The following is a 13,431-nucleotide window of genomic DNA, read 5'->3' as shown; positions in this document are numbered from 1 at the left end:
CTGCCTTTTCCTTCCACTTGCAGCTCTGACTCTGCATCCACTGCTCATAGGGTCCAATTCTCTTCTTAGTCTGCTTTTGTATTGTATCTCTTATTATTGTTCAGCTGGGTTTGTACTCCAAGTGGCAATCCCCTAAGATTCATAAAGATTCTAAAAGAATTTCCATAGCCATACTCTTTATTTTTCCATTTCATAACAACTCCATAACTTCCACCTGCAACTCAGTTTCTCTTGTCTACTAGTTCAGTGCTTTGCCTTGGTGGAGTATCCCACAGAGTAAGAGACGCTGGAAGTGTAGGATGTCTTTAAGATAATAACCCATAGGAAAATAACATCCAATCTGATGTGGTGACCAAAGGACCTTCTCCATGCCCTGGGCACTATGTTCATTTAACTCTGCCTTTCCCTCTCTTTCTCTTTGAATACATTCACTTGTAAGTTTGGGGTATAAACTAACAGCACCTCCTAAGCCCATAATTTGTCACAACGACCCAACCCCTACTAACTTTGCTTGTATTCACAGTATGTTTAACCTCAGGCTGCCAAATTAAAAATATCTCCTCTAAACACCACTTTCATGTTTCAGGTTTTGTCATTAATCTTTGCTCATTGCATCCTCTTATCCCACTCTGCAAAATTTTTACAATTAACCCTTATATGTCACAACCCCAAATTTTACCATCTCCAAGAAGCTTTTTTTCTCAGGGATTTCAAAGCATTCCTGGAAAGAATTAAGGGGTTCCCAGCATAGAAGCAAGAAAATCTTGAAATGACCTTTGGAGGATACAGTCAAATGGAAGCACTGGCGATTCAAACATGAGTATCCATGAGGAAGTCTAGAGGAAGAAGTCTGTTTTTTGGTCTCTTAAAGTGCTTTGGGATAATTATTTATAACATGAGGATGCAATTTCTGAGTACAGTATAAAAGTAATATTTTATCTCTTTCCTCGACTCACTGGCTCTTCCTTTCTCCTCTTTTCTCTGGAATCTTCCTACATACTTTTAAATCCATAACTCATTCAACAAGCATTGAACTACCTACTTAGCCCTAGAAGTAAAGCATCTGAGAACACATTTGTCCTTCTTCCCCTCTCCTGTTTCAGTCTTGGTTTACAATCAGAGGTTGAAAATGGCATCATTAAGGCTGAGGACCTAGAGCTAATGCTTGCTGGTTCCAGATAGGAACAGAATGAAGAAGCAATGGAAGTTGAAGGTCAATGACTAAAGAAAAGACCCTGCATCCCAATCATTTTCCCAGGCTACAGGATAGGCCCATGGTCTAGCAGTGTGGAAGCCCTGTTTTAAGAAGTGGAAGGGTGTTAGGAATCACCTAAGTCCATAAAACTCAGACAGACCTGTAAGACATCTCTCCCAAGTGTACTTTTAGTGATGGATACCTCATTGATCTTCTGGGCATGATTTTCTGTTTTTAGCAGCAGTAGCTTTTAGAAATTCTTTAGATTGAGCTGAAATCTGCTGAACTACATGCTGACCCACTGACTCCCAACTGTAGTCTTTGTCCTCAACTTCTGAAGGTATATAGACTAAATTTAATTCCTACCCTATGATTCTAGCATTTGTGCACAGATTCTTTGCCCTAAAGCCTTTAAATTTCATTATTCATAGTTGAAAACCCCAAATTTTCTTAACTGGGCTCCAGAAGATGAAGTTTTCAGCTCCCCACCCCCACCCTACAATCCATTAATCTCCTTATGCACAAGCTCCAGCTTCTCTGCATCTCCAGCATCACCAGGAAAAAGGTCAGAGAAGGCAAGAGGAGGGCAAAAGAGAAAAAAGTTCCAAGAACACAGGCTCTCATGTGTTTCCTCACCTGAGACAAGATGCAGTCTCTACTACTCCATTTTCAGACTGCTTCAGCAGTACTGACTCAGGAATGGAAAGGAACAGAGATCCGGACTGAATAGATAGGTCCCTCTCATCTTCTGGTTCATCTTGATATAGCTGCCTCTCAGGCACCCTCCCCAGACTCACAGAGGATGTAAAGCATGGGGTCTGGCTCATTGATATAGGAGCTCTTGCTAGTTCCTGAAGTATGTGGCTTAGTTAGGACTCTAGAGCCTAAGGGACTCTGCCCACTGGGAACTTCACCATACCCACTCCTTTGGGCCCAAAAGGCTGTCCTGGAACAGAGATGCAGGCAGATTGGAGGTGAAAATGATTTCCATCTTCTCTAAAAGAAAGAACCTCAGATTATACAGTCCTACATTGATTGTGTGTTGTGTAGGCAATTAGTCAGTCTCGACTATAGGGACTTGATGTTACATCCATTCATTTGCACATGTACACTTAGCACCTTCCATTGATCCAGTAACCTCACTCAGAAGTCCTCCTAGGCTTCCTGCCCATTAGTTTTGGTATAGCTAAAGCCATGCTATTTAATGGATCTCTGTTAGCTTATTATAACTTTTATCATGGCATTATAATGATAAAAATGCAAGAGAAAATTGAATAAATTATAACTTGAAAAGTGCGATGTATTTTTCGGAGAGAAAACTATCATAGTAATTTTTGTTGTAGTGAAAGATTTTTAAAAGGGATTTATATACCACAGGATATTAGGAAACATGATTCGTTCCTTTATTTTTTGTTTTCATTTTTCCTCATCTGAATTATTCACTCTCCTCAAGTTATGAGAACAAGCATCATCAGTTTCCTTAAGGCTCTTCTTTTGCTTTATTTTATCTCTCTTTCTTCTGTATATCTCAACATTGCTCCTATTTCACTTCCCTTCAGAAAAGTGAAAACTCAAGTGTACTTAAAATATGTCTTCCTAATTTATCTCCAGTATATTTATTTAGCTATATGTTTGTTTATGGCAGAATGGTTTGGATATTGAATTTGTATAAATGTCATTGGGTTATAAATGAGATTTATAACTCATATACATATCATATGTGTGTGTTGATCTCGTTATTTTTGACTGCTGTTCAATTACACTATGTGCATTATCCTTTTTTACATAAGTAAAGCCAACACTCATGTGACCTATAATTAATTGTTACTGCAGATAATATTACTGTCAAATACCTTGTACACCTCTCTTCATGGACCTAAAAAAGGTACATATGCAGGAATGCTTTTTTTTCCAGTTATGACATATAAACATATGTAATTTCACCAGGAATCACCAAATTTATCTCTAAAATATTTACAAAATTCCATTAGAAATTCCTAAAGTTTCTTTACTTTTTACGTTCTTTACACCATTTGATGCTAATCTTTTTTTTTTTTGGAAAACTCTGATGAAAAATAGTATCTCACTATTCTTAATTGACTTTCTTCTGATAACTGAGCATCCTTCACAGACTGTTTAGATATTTGTGGTTTTCAGGCTATGAATTACATATATCTTTTGACTTCTTTTTTTATTAATTTTTGTTTTTCTTACATATTTACAAAATTTCCTTGCATATTTTAAATACTATAGCCCCTTGTGGCTAGATATTGCTAATATCTCCTCTAATCTGTCATATATCTGTCAGTTTTAGTGGATGATGACCATTATTTAATGGGAATATTTCAATTTGATCAAGTCAAACTCTCGGTTTTTCTATTAATAGATTTTCTCTGGGGATTTTATTTAGGGAACATTCCATGAGATCACAAAGGTGTTTGTTTATTTGTTTTAATTTTTTATAACCTTAGTGTCATATGTTTCATACTGATGTATTTATATCTATTTGTGGTCTAATTGTCCAGGGTAAGGAGTGATATTAAGTTGTTATGCACTACTATAGTACACCAGCTGCAAAAATACGAAATACTGTCATGCTATTTTCATAAATATACTCTACTTTGAGCCCCAGGCGCCCTCAACACTACCCTGGCCACACTCAAGTTATCTTCTAGACCTCCCATGGTCCACCAAGTAGTAGGTTAATGCAGCAGAGCAGGGCTCACCAGTACCCAGCTCCAGTGCGTAGCCAGAATACTTCCTGTTTTTTTGATAGAAGTGCTGAGTTACTAAGCATTACTATTTTTGAATACCATTCCTTTTTATAGTGTTAAATATACAGCTAACTTTATTTGTCTCCATATAGAGATAATTAATTGATCCTTTTTCCACTGATTTGAGATGTCAGCTTTATTATGTACAGTCTCATACATAAGTGGCTCTTTTTCTCTTCCATCATTGATGTATTTGACTTTATTTCAAGCAATGCCACAATATGTTTTATTACTATTGCTTTGTAATATATGCTATTATATGGTAGAGTGAGTTCCCATTTGGATTCTATCCAAACGTTTTTAGTTTTTTTGTAGATTTTTATCTTCCACACATATTTCATAATCAGCATCACTTCTGCCACATTCTTTTGGTTATGAGTGAGTCACAAAATCCAGCCTAGATTCACAAAGCGGGAAACTGGACTGGACTTCTTTATAGAAGTGTAAAAGAATTCATGGCCATCTTTAAAACCTCCATATATAATGTTAATTCTTCTTCTTCATGATTTTTTGTTTCATCACTAAAATTGCTACTCTGGTTTAATTTCTCTTTATTTCCATTCTTTCATTTTCAACTTCAACTCCCCAAAATACCACTGGCAAGTATCAGAATCTCATGGTCTGTTTAGGAATTCACCTAAGACAGTAAGAGATCTACATGCAGCCTTTAGAATTGACTCTTTTCCTCTGATATGATTAGTATATCTAGGTGCTTTTATTTTTTAACATCTAATTGGTATCTCTATAACACATTTCAGTCTGCAGTCTTACGTTAAAATTTATCAGCAGTTCTCAGTTTCTGTTTTTTCAAGTAGGTTTCCCTTCCATTTATTTCCTTATGTGACTCATTAGACCAAATTTACATTTTAACATCTTTACACATTTTCTTTTAACCATTTTCTCCTCTTTTTTTCCTTATCTTCTGACCACTATCTAACATGACTAGGAAATTTCCTTGGCCTGATCCAGCTTATTAATATGCTATGCAGCTCCATTTGCTCAGCTATTCAACTCATCCACTGATGACTTATATTAACTATTTTGTTTTTTAAAACAATTACTTCTTCATCAGAACTGAATGTTCCAACTTCTTATTTCCAATACCTTACATTAAGTCTCTGAGGACATTAGTGCTTTTATAGATCTAACAAATACTTATTTTGTCTTTACATGCTAAACATTGTTAGTTTATCTTTAAAGCTTATTCTGTCTAGCCCATTAATTCTGATTCTTATGATATGGTTTGTTTAGTTCACTGTCTTTCTTTCATAGGGCTTATTGCTTTCTTATGTTTTATCCTGTACTAATATTTCCTTAGGACAACAATTACCTTGGATAGTAACTATAGTAAACTATACCCAGGGGTAGATGAAGAGCAAATTTTAGGCTGTAAATCCTCCAGGTGAGTATTACACCTCAGAAAAAAAGCCTCATTTTTGTCTGAGTTTTAACATTTCCTGTTTTCTACAACCTAGGTAAACCAGCCCTTCAGGTAATCTCTCATTACTCTGCCCTAGCACTGCTCTTTTCTAGGAACTGTTAGTAAATAAAATTGTGTAGACCCCAGTTGAGACTACAGAGGGCCTGCTAAGCGCTTACAAATAACACAGCCATGACAAAGGCTCTGCAGCTTCATTCCCACTCAAGAGCTTCAGGGATGGTACCGGTACCAGTATTCTCAAGGGAAAGTGTAGGAAAAATAAAGTCTCAAATAAAGTCTATCCCCTTCATCTAGCTTACTGTAATGCTGATTCTCTCCTGCGTTAGGTGTTAGGGACCAAACCAACTCTGACTCCCAAAGGATCATATAGATTTTGTGCTATATTCTGTGATCCAAAGTCTTCTCTGACATTGTTAGCATACTCAAGGTTTGCGGTAAGGGGCAGGCCGTATTTTGTCAGATACTTTTTCTGTGTATATTGAGGTGATCAATCACAGGGGCTTTTGTTGTTCATTGCTTGTTAATATAGTGAATTACATTAACTGATATTTCAATGTTAAACCAACCATGTATTTCTGGGGTAAACCAAACTGGATCTTATCCAGTGTCATGTACTAAGCTTTTAGTATATTGCTCAACTTAATTTGCTAAAAATTGGTTCTAATTTTTTGGATCTATTGCTTTGAAGGATATCTCTTCATGCATTTGTCTAGTTTTGGTATAAGGATAAATGTGGCTCATAGTATGAGTTGGGAAGTAGTCCTTGTCCTTCACTTTTCCAGAAAAGTCTTGTAGAATTGGTATGATTTCCTCCTTAAATAGTTAATAGAATTTATCAGTGAAGTCATTTTAGCCTGGAGTTTTCCTTGTGCAGAGATTTTTAACTGCAAATTGAATTCTTTAATAGATATAGGTTTATTCAGGTGATCTATTTCTTCTCAAGTAAGCTTTGGTAGTTTTATGTTTCAAAAAATGTGTTTATTTCACCTAAGTTGTAAAATTTACTGGCATAAACTTGTTCGTGATATTCCATTACTACCTTTTTAATAGGAATAGAATCTCTAGTGATGCCACCTATCTCACTCCTGATATTGATAATTTGTGTCTTCTTTCCCTCTCTCTCTCCTTTGATTTGTCTGGCTCGAGTATTAGTCTTACAAATTTTATTGTTCTTCTCAAAGTAAAATATTTTGGTTTTAAAGATTTTTTTCTATTGTATTTTTTCTATTCCATTGATTTCTGCTCTAAGATTTATTCTTTTCTCCTTATTTTGGATTTAATTTATTCCTCTTTTTCCAGATTTTTTATAATCAGAGCTTGATCACTGATTTGAGACTTGTATTTCAAATATGGATATTTAATGCTATGTATTTCTCTCTAAATATTGCTTTAGAGCAGTTCAAATATCTTGATATGTTGTATTTTAATTTTTTTTTGTTCAAAGTACTTTCTGCTTCCCATTTTGTTATTTTCTTTGTCTTATGATTGTTTAGAAGTGTATTGTTTAGTTTTCAAGTGTTTGGAACTTTTTCCAGAGATCACTTCATTACTGATATCTAAATTAATTCCATCGTGGTCAGAGAATGTAATTTACACAGACTGAATCCTTTTAAATGTATTGGAATTCATTTTATGGCTCAGAATATGGTCTGTTTTTTAAACTGTGGTAACATTGCTTTATAACATTATATAAATTTCAAGTGTACATCATTATATATTTCTATTTCTGTGTAGATTACATCATGTTCATCACCCAAAGACTAATTACAATCCATCAGGACACACATGTGCCTAATCACCTCTTTCACTCCCCCCCCTTCTGGTAACCACCAATCCAATCTCTGTTTCTATGTGTATATTTGTCATTGTTTTTATCTTCTGCTTATGAGTGACACCATATGGTATTTGACTTTGTCCCTCTGACTTATTTCACTTAGCATAATACCCTCAAGTTCAATCAATGTTGTCACAAATGGCCAGATTTCATCATTTCTTATGGCTGAGTAGTATTCCATTGTGTACATATACCACATCTTCTTTATCCATTCATTCATTGATGGGCACCTCGGTTGCTTCCAAGTCTTGGCTATTGTGAATAATGCTGCGATGAACATAGAGGTGCATGTATCTTTATACATTTGTGTTTTCATGTTCCTTGGATAACCACCTAGCAGTGGAATAGCTGGATCATATGGTATTTCTATTCTTAATTTTTGGAGAAATTTCCATACTGTTTTCCATAGTGGCTGCACCAGTTTGCGCTCCTACCCACAGTGTATGAGGATTCCCTTCTCTCCACATTCTCTCCAACACTCACTGTTTCCTGTCTTTTTAATAATAACCATTCTGATGGGAGTGAGGTGATATCTCATTGTAGGTTTAATTTGTATTTCCCTGATAGTTAATGATATTGAACGTCTTTTCATGTGCCTCTTGGCCATCTGCGTATCTTTTTTTTTTTTTTTTTTTTTAAAGATTTTATTTTTTCCTTTTTCTCCCCAAAGCCCCCCGGTACATAGTTGTATATTCTTCGTTGTGGGTCCTTCTAGTTGTGGCATGTGGGACGCTGCCTCAGCGTGGTCTGATGAGCAGTGCCATGTCCGCGCCCAGGATTCGAACCGACGAAACACTGGGCCGCCTGCAGCGGAGCGCGGGAACTTAACCACTCGGCCACGGGGCCAGCCCCTGCGTATCTTTTTTTAAGAAATGTCTTTTCAGATCTTTTGCTCATTTTTTAATTGGGTTGTTAGATTTTTGGTGTTGAGAAGTATGAGTTCTTTGTATATTTTGGATATTAACCCCTGATCAGATATATGGTTTGCAAATATCTCCTCCCAATTGTTAGGTTATCTTTTCCTCTTGTTGGTGGTTTCCTTTGCTGTGCAGAAGATTTCTAGTTTGATGTAGTCCCATTTGTTTATCTTTTCTATTGTTGCTCTTACCTGGTCAGACCTGGTACTTGAAAATATGCTGCTGAGACTGATGTTGAAGAATGTACTGTCTGTGTTTTCTTTTAGAAGTTTAATGGTTTTAGGTCTTACATTGAAGTCTTTAATCCATTTTGAGTAAATTTTTTTGTATGGTAAAGGGTAATGGTCTACGTTCATTCTTTTGCATGTGTCTGTCCAGTTTTCCCAACACCATTTGTTGAAGAGGCATTCCTTTCTCCATTGTACGTTCATCCAAATTGGGAAAGAAGAAGTAAAACTGCCACTCATTGCAGATGACGTGATTTTATATATAGAAAACCCTAAAGACGTGAGCACTTGTGGCTCTCACTTCGTTCTCATCCTCTTCTTCAGCACTATCCTGCTGGGTTTTGTCTTTTACTCATATGGCTAAGAAAAAGGTTTCCCTTACTTAATGTCCTGCACCATGTAATTCCTGCAGCTCTCAACCCCATTGTCTGTGGATTATGAACCCAGGAGATTAAACACGGGACTTGGAAATTCCTAAGAAGGAGTGGATGATGGCAGAAAGTAATTGTGTTCTTGCTTTACTTTTCTTGATCAAGAATACTCAAAATCACAATTGAAAGGCAGGGACTGAGAGATAAAAATACAATTCTAATTTTGTCTCTGGACATGCTTGATGATATGAACTATGTGGTCTCCCTCTCATCCAGAGTCACATCCTACCTCACCATTCTATGGTATCCTGGCAGAGACTAAGGATATTAATCTCAGACTCTGCTACTTAGACAAGGGGTATGAATTTTGAGAAGTCAACCTTCAAACCTAATTATCTGCTCCTGAGTAAATCCCAAGTAGAGCTAGTGGAGATGGAAAATCAATACTCATTGAAAGATGTGTGGCCAATGGGAAATATCAGTACTTAAAAACAGTGCATTGACATTGGAAGAGTAAATGTAAGATTAAAAAGAAACTGTTAAAAATATTTTAAATAACCATTTGCTTTAACATTTCTTTAGATATTCACAAATATTTATTGAAAGTTATTTTATATCCAGCATAGTATCAGAAAATGGGAATCTAATATAAATAAATTCTGGTGCTGTAAATTAAAAAGCACGTGGCCTAGTGGAAAAGGCAAAAATATGTAAAGTCAATTATATTGCAATGTCAAAAGTGTTAGATTAATATATGCAAATAAGACACTTTGGAAGCCCAGAAGAGAGAGAAATTTATGTCTCTAGATCCGACTCATTTACATCTCTGACCTCCTCCTTCTGTCCACTCAATCTAAGCTGCCTCCCTAACAGTTTCTCAAAAACATGAACACATTCCTGCCTCTGAGACTTTTTACTTGTTGTTTCTCTGTCCACATAGCTCTCTCCCATGGGTCCGTTGTGTCTCCCTGACCACAGTATTTAAAATAGTTTTCAACAATATACCACTCCCAAACGCAAATGATTTCCTAATGCCTTGTCTGTTTCACTGTTCTGCACAGCAATTATCACTATCTAATGACCATAAATGTTACTATTTTATTTGTTTAGTCAGCCTAGATTCACTAAAATTTAAGCAGCATAGAGGTAAGAATTTTTGTCTGTTATGTTCACTGCTGTATCTCCAGTGCCCAAACAGTGCTTGGCATAAGGTAGAGACTCATAAATGTTTGTTAAATAAATGATTAAATAAATGATTGAATATATACTAGTTACTAGGAATATAATTCAGACATTGTTCTTGTCCTCTGGGTTTTTACATTAGATATGGAGTGAAGGAGACAGATCCAAGTGATGCTCAAAAGAACTGGAAAGATATTGCCATAACTTCTGTTCACCACTGTTACATGGGACAAATCTTCCCTTTAATCTTGAGCTTTGGGGTAGTCTTCATGTACCTTTGGGTCTTGAGTTTACACCAATTATTTGGCTCAAAAGGAATTTAAAGTTATCCTGAATTGGTAGTGGCCCCAGGAAATAATCAAAACAAGCCAAAATCCTTTCTTGAGGAGACAACTTTTCTCTCAGGGTTCAAAGAATTTCAACATAGAAACCTCTGAAGAAATTGATTTTCTTTCAGTAATAATAATAATAATAAATGTAAAAAGAAAAAAGTTATGAATAAAATCCCACAAAACAATAGGTAGCAGAAACTAACCTACAAAAACATGAGATATTAGACTTATTTGATATGAATATTAAATAAATTTTCTTACTATATTTTTATGAATGAAAGATAAGCTTGAACATATACATAGAAAATGCAAAAGTGTATTTAAGAGCAAAGTTGTGGGATTCTGATTAGATACATTCACTCTATCTTTTTTATGATACTAGGGTTAAGATGATGAAGTCCAGAACTAGTATTTTGCTCAGGACACTGGAAATTATAAAAAGAAAGGGAGTATATTTGAAAAAGAACCAGATATATTTGAGGAATACAATATCAAAAATGAGAACTCGGTCAATGAACTTAACAGTAGTTTAGAGACAGCTAAAGAGAGAGTCAGTAAAACGTCAGAAGGGAAATCAGAAAAATTTACTTAGAATAAAGATGGAAAGAAAATAAAAACAGATGGAAAATACTGAAGAAAGTATAAGAGAAATAGAGGATAGAGTGAGAATGTCTAAGAGGCATATAATCAGAGCTCTAGATTGAAGAAGAGTGAGAATGGGGGAGAGATTTTTGAATTTTTCAAAAGAGATGAAACACATCAATAACCAGACTCACAAATTCCAATAAGTCTCAAGTGGGATAAATAAATGTACAACTAGGTATATCTATATATCTATATATCTATCTATATGCAGATAGATATATAGATATATATAAAGGTGTAGACCTAAATATCATGTTCTAACCAGATACAAAAGACAGAAAGAAGATCTTAAAGATCTTTAAAGATCAATATGACTACTACAATGAGAAGAATTTGTGTGTGCCAGGCCACTGGCACTAGAATTCCAGGCTAAGAGTTGTATATTAGTCACAGGGTTGTTGGCCTCCTTTTTGAAGATTATGCTTACTTTCACAGTACCTTCTTCTTTGTGCTCCTAACCCTGTATTTACATCATTCTACCACTTTTCTTCAATAGTTAGGTTGCTTTCCTCAGGCTATTAAGTTCTCAGTACCCACTTTATTGTTCCAGGTAGCTTGCAGACAACGTTCTTGGGTCTGTTATCTCCAAGGAGTCATTGCGCAAGGGACCCTTGTTAGTGATCCAACCTTTAAGATTGTTGTTCTCAGTGTCTAGAAGAGCCACTTCTGTGCAGAGACTTTTCTCAATAATCTTTTTTGGGTATTGAATTAGAGTATATAGAGATGGATAGGAATTTGTGTTAATCTTGAAAAATTATTGCGGCTGATGTACAACCTGTTCACTAGGGCCTGGAAGCAAGACAGAGGGGAGGAGTGATAAATGATAAGGGGAGCAAGAAAGTCATTGAGTTGAAAATGGTGCTCTAAGCTTGCTTCCCCTGGGGATCTCTGTTGGTCTGGAGGAAGCTGGGCACAGTGGAGTGAATCTAAGTAGGTATAATATTAACTGAGAGAGAGTGGGAAGAGAGGGGAGAACACAAGTATATACGCCCAGAAAATAGACGGTGGAGAGAGGATGGAAAAAGAGAAAACTGAAAATAAAGCAGAAGAGATTGGATTGAGAGTAGAGAGGGCAAATGAAGCAAAGAGAAGTAAAAGAAAGAGCAAAAAGAAGAGTAGGTACTTTTAGGAAATGAGAAAGGCAGTAAAATGCAGACTAGTGAATATTTCAAAGCAATGATAATCAAAGGAGTGTTATTAGGAACGCTTTTTCCCTTCCAAATCTACATTCTCCCTCATGTTCCCATGAGAGTTCACTAAAGCTGTTTAAGATATCTCCTACATGATACTCTGCTTCAGATTCTTGAACCCTCATCTCGACCAAACCTCTCCCCAGGGAGCAAGGAGTCTGGGCTCTACTTTGGGATAGTCATCTCCAACCAACCCTATGCCATTTTTCTTCCCCACTTTCCTTCAAGTTTGTATCTTCAAACTTGAACACTACAAGTTTTCCACTTGCAAGCCCAGCTTTAATCCCACCACAATCCCTGCTGTAGCCAGGTGTCCAATATCACAGCGGTGACTTGGTACCTTCATTTTCTGGTGAAGTCAAACTTACTGAATGGACACAGAGACCTCTTCCAAGGAGGGATATTTCTGGCTCTGTCTCTCTGAGTCTGATATAGTCTGCCTTTCAGAAAGAAGAGTTTATTCCTGAGCTTCAGCTTTCCCTTCTCCCCCAGGAAAAGAATTCCTTGTTTGTCCTGAAAGGGCCAGAGAATCAAGAGACCAACATTTTTTTGTTCCTCAGGGAGAAAGCTTTTCTCTCAGCTCATCATGTTCTGGGATCCCTAAGGAGTCAATATTGCCCCTGAAAGTATAGGGAGAGTCTCAGAGTTAATCACCCTGCACAAATGGAATGTGCAGAGTGTTATACTTAGGAAATAAAAGGATAATTAACTATACAAAATCAAAATCCTAGGGCAAGAGGGTTCAAGGCAAAATGTCAGTGGGTACCAAGTTCTGATTTTTCAGGAATGTATTGATAAAATACTCCACTGTATGTTCTTGACTCCTTTGTCAAAGATTAACTGTAAATAGATGTGTGTTTTTGTTTTTGGGATTTCAATGCTGATCCATTGATCTGTTTGTCTGTTTTTGTACCAGAACCATGCTGTTTTGATTACTATAGATTTGTAGTATGTTCTGAAGTCAGGGATTGTGGTGTTTCAAGCTGTATTCTTTTCTCTCAGGATTGCTTTGGCTATTCAGGAACTTGTTCCATATAAATTTTTGCATTCTTTCTTCTATGTCTGTGAAGAATTTCATTGGGATTCTGATTGGGATTGCGTTGAATCTACAGATTGCTTTAGGTAGTATGGACATTTTACCTATTTGTATTCTCCTGCCCCATGATCATGGAATATCTTTCTTTCCATTTCTTTATATCTTCTTCAATTTCTTTCAAATAATGTCTTGTAGTTTTCAGTGTACAGGTCTTTCACCTCTTTGGATAGGTTTATTTTTAGATATTTTATTCTTTTTGTTGTGAAGCTAAATGGGATTGTATTCTT

This window comes from Equus asinus, chromosome 20, assembly GCF_041296235.1.
Source record: "Equus asinus isolate D_3611 breed Donkey chromosome 20, EquAss-T2T_v2, whole genome shotgun sequence".
NCBI classification, from domain to species: Eukaryota; Metazoa; Chordata; class Mammalia; order Perissodactyla; family Equidae; genus Equus; species Equus asinus.
Note: the sequence above shows the minus strand (reverse complement) of the source record.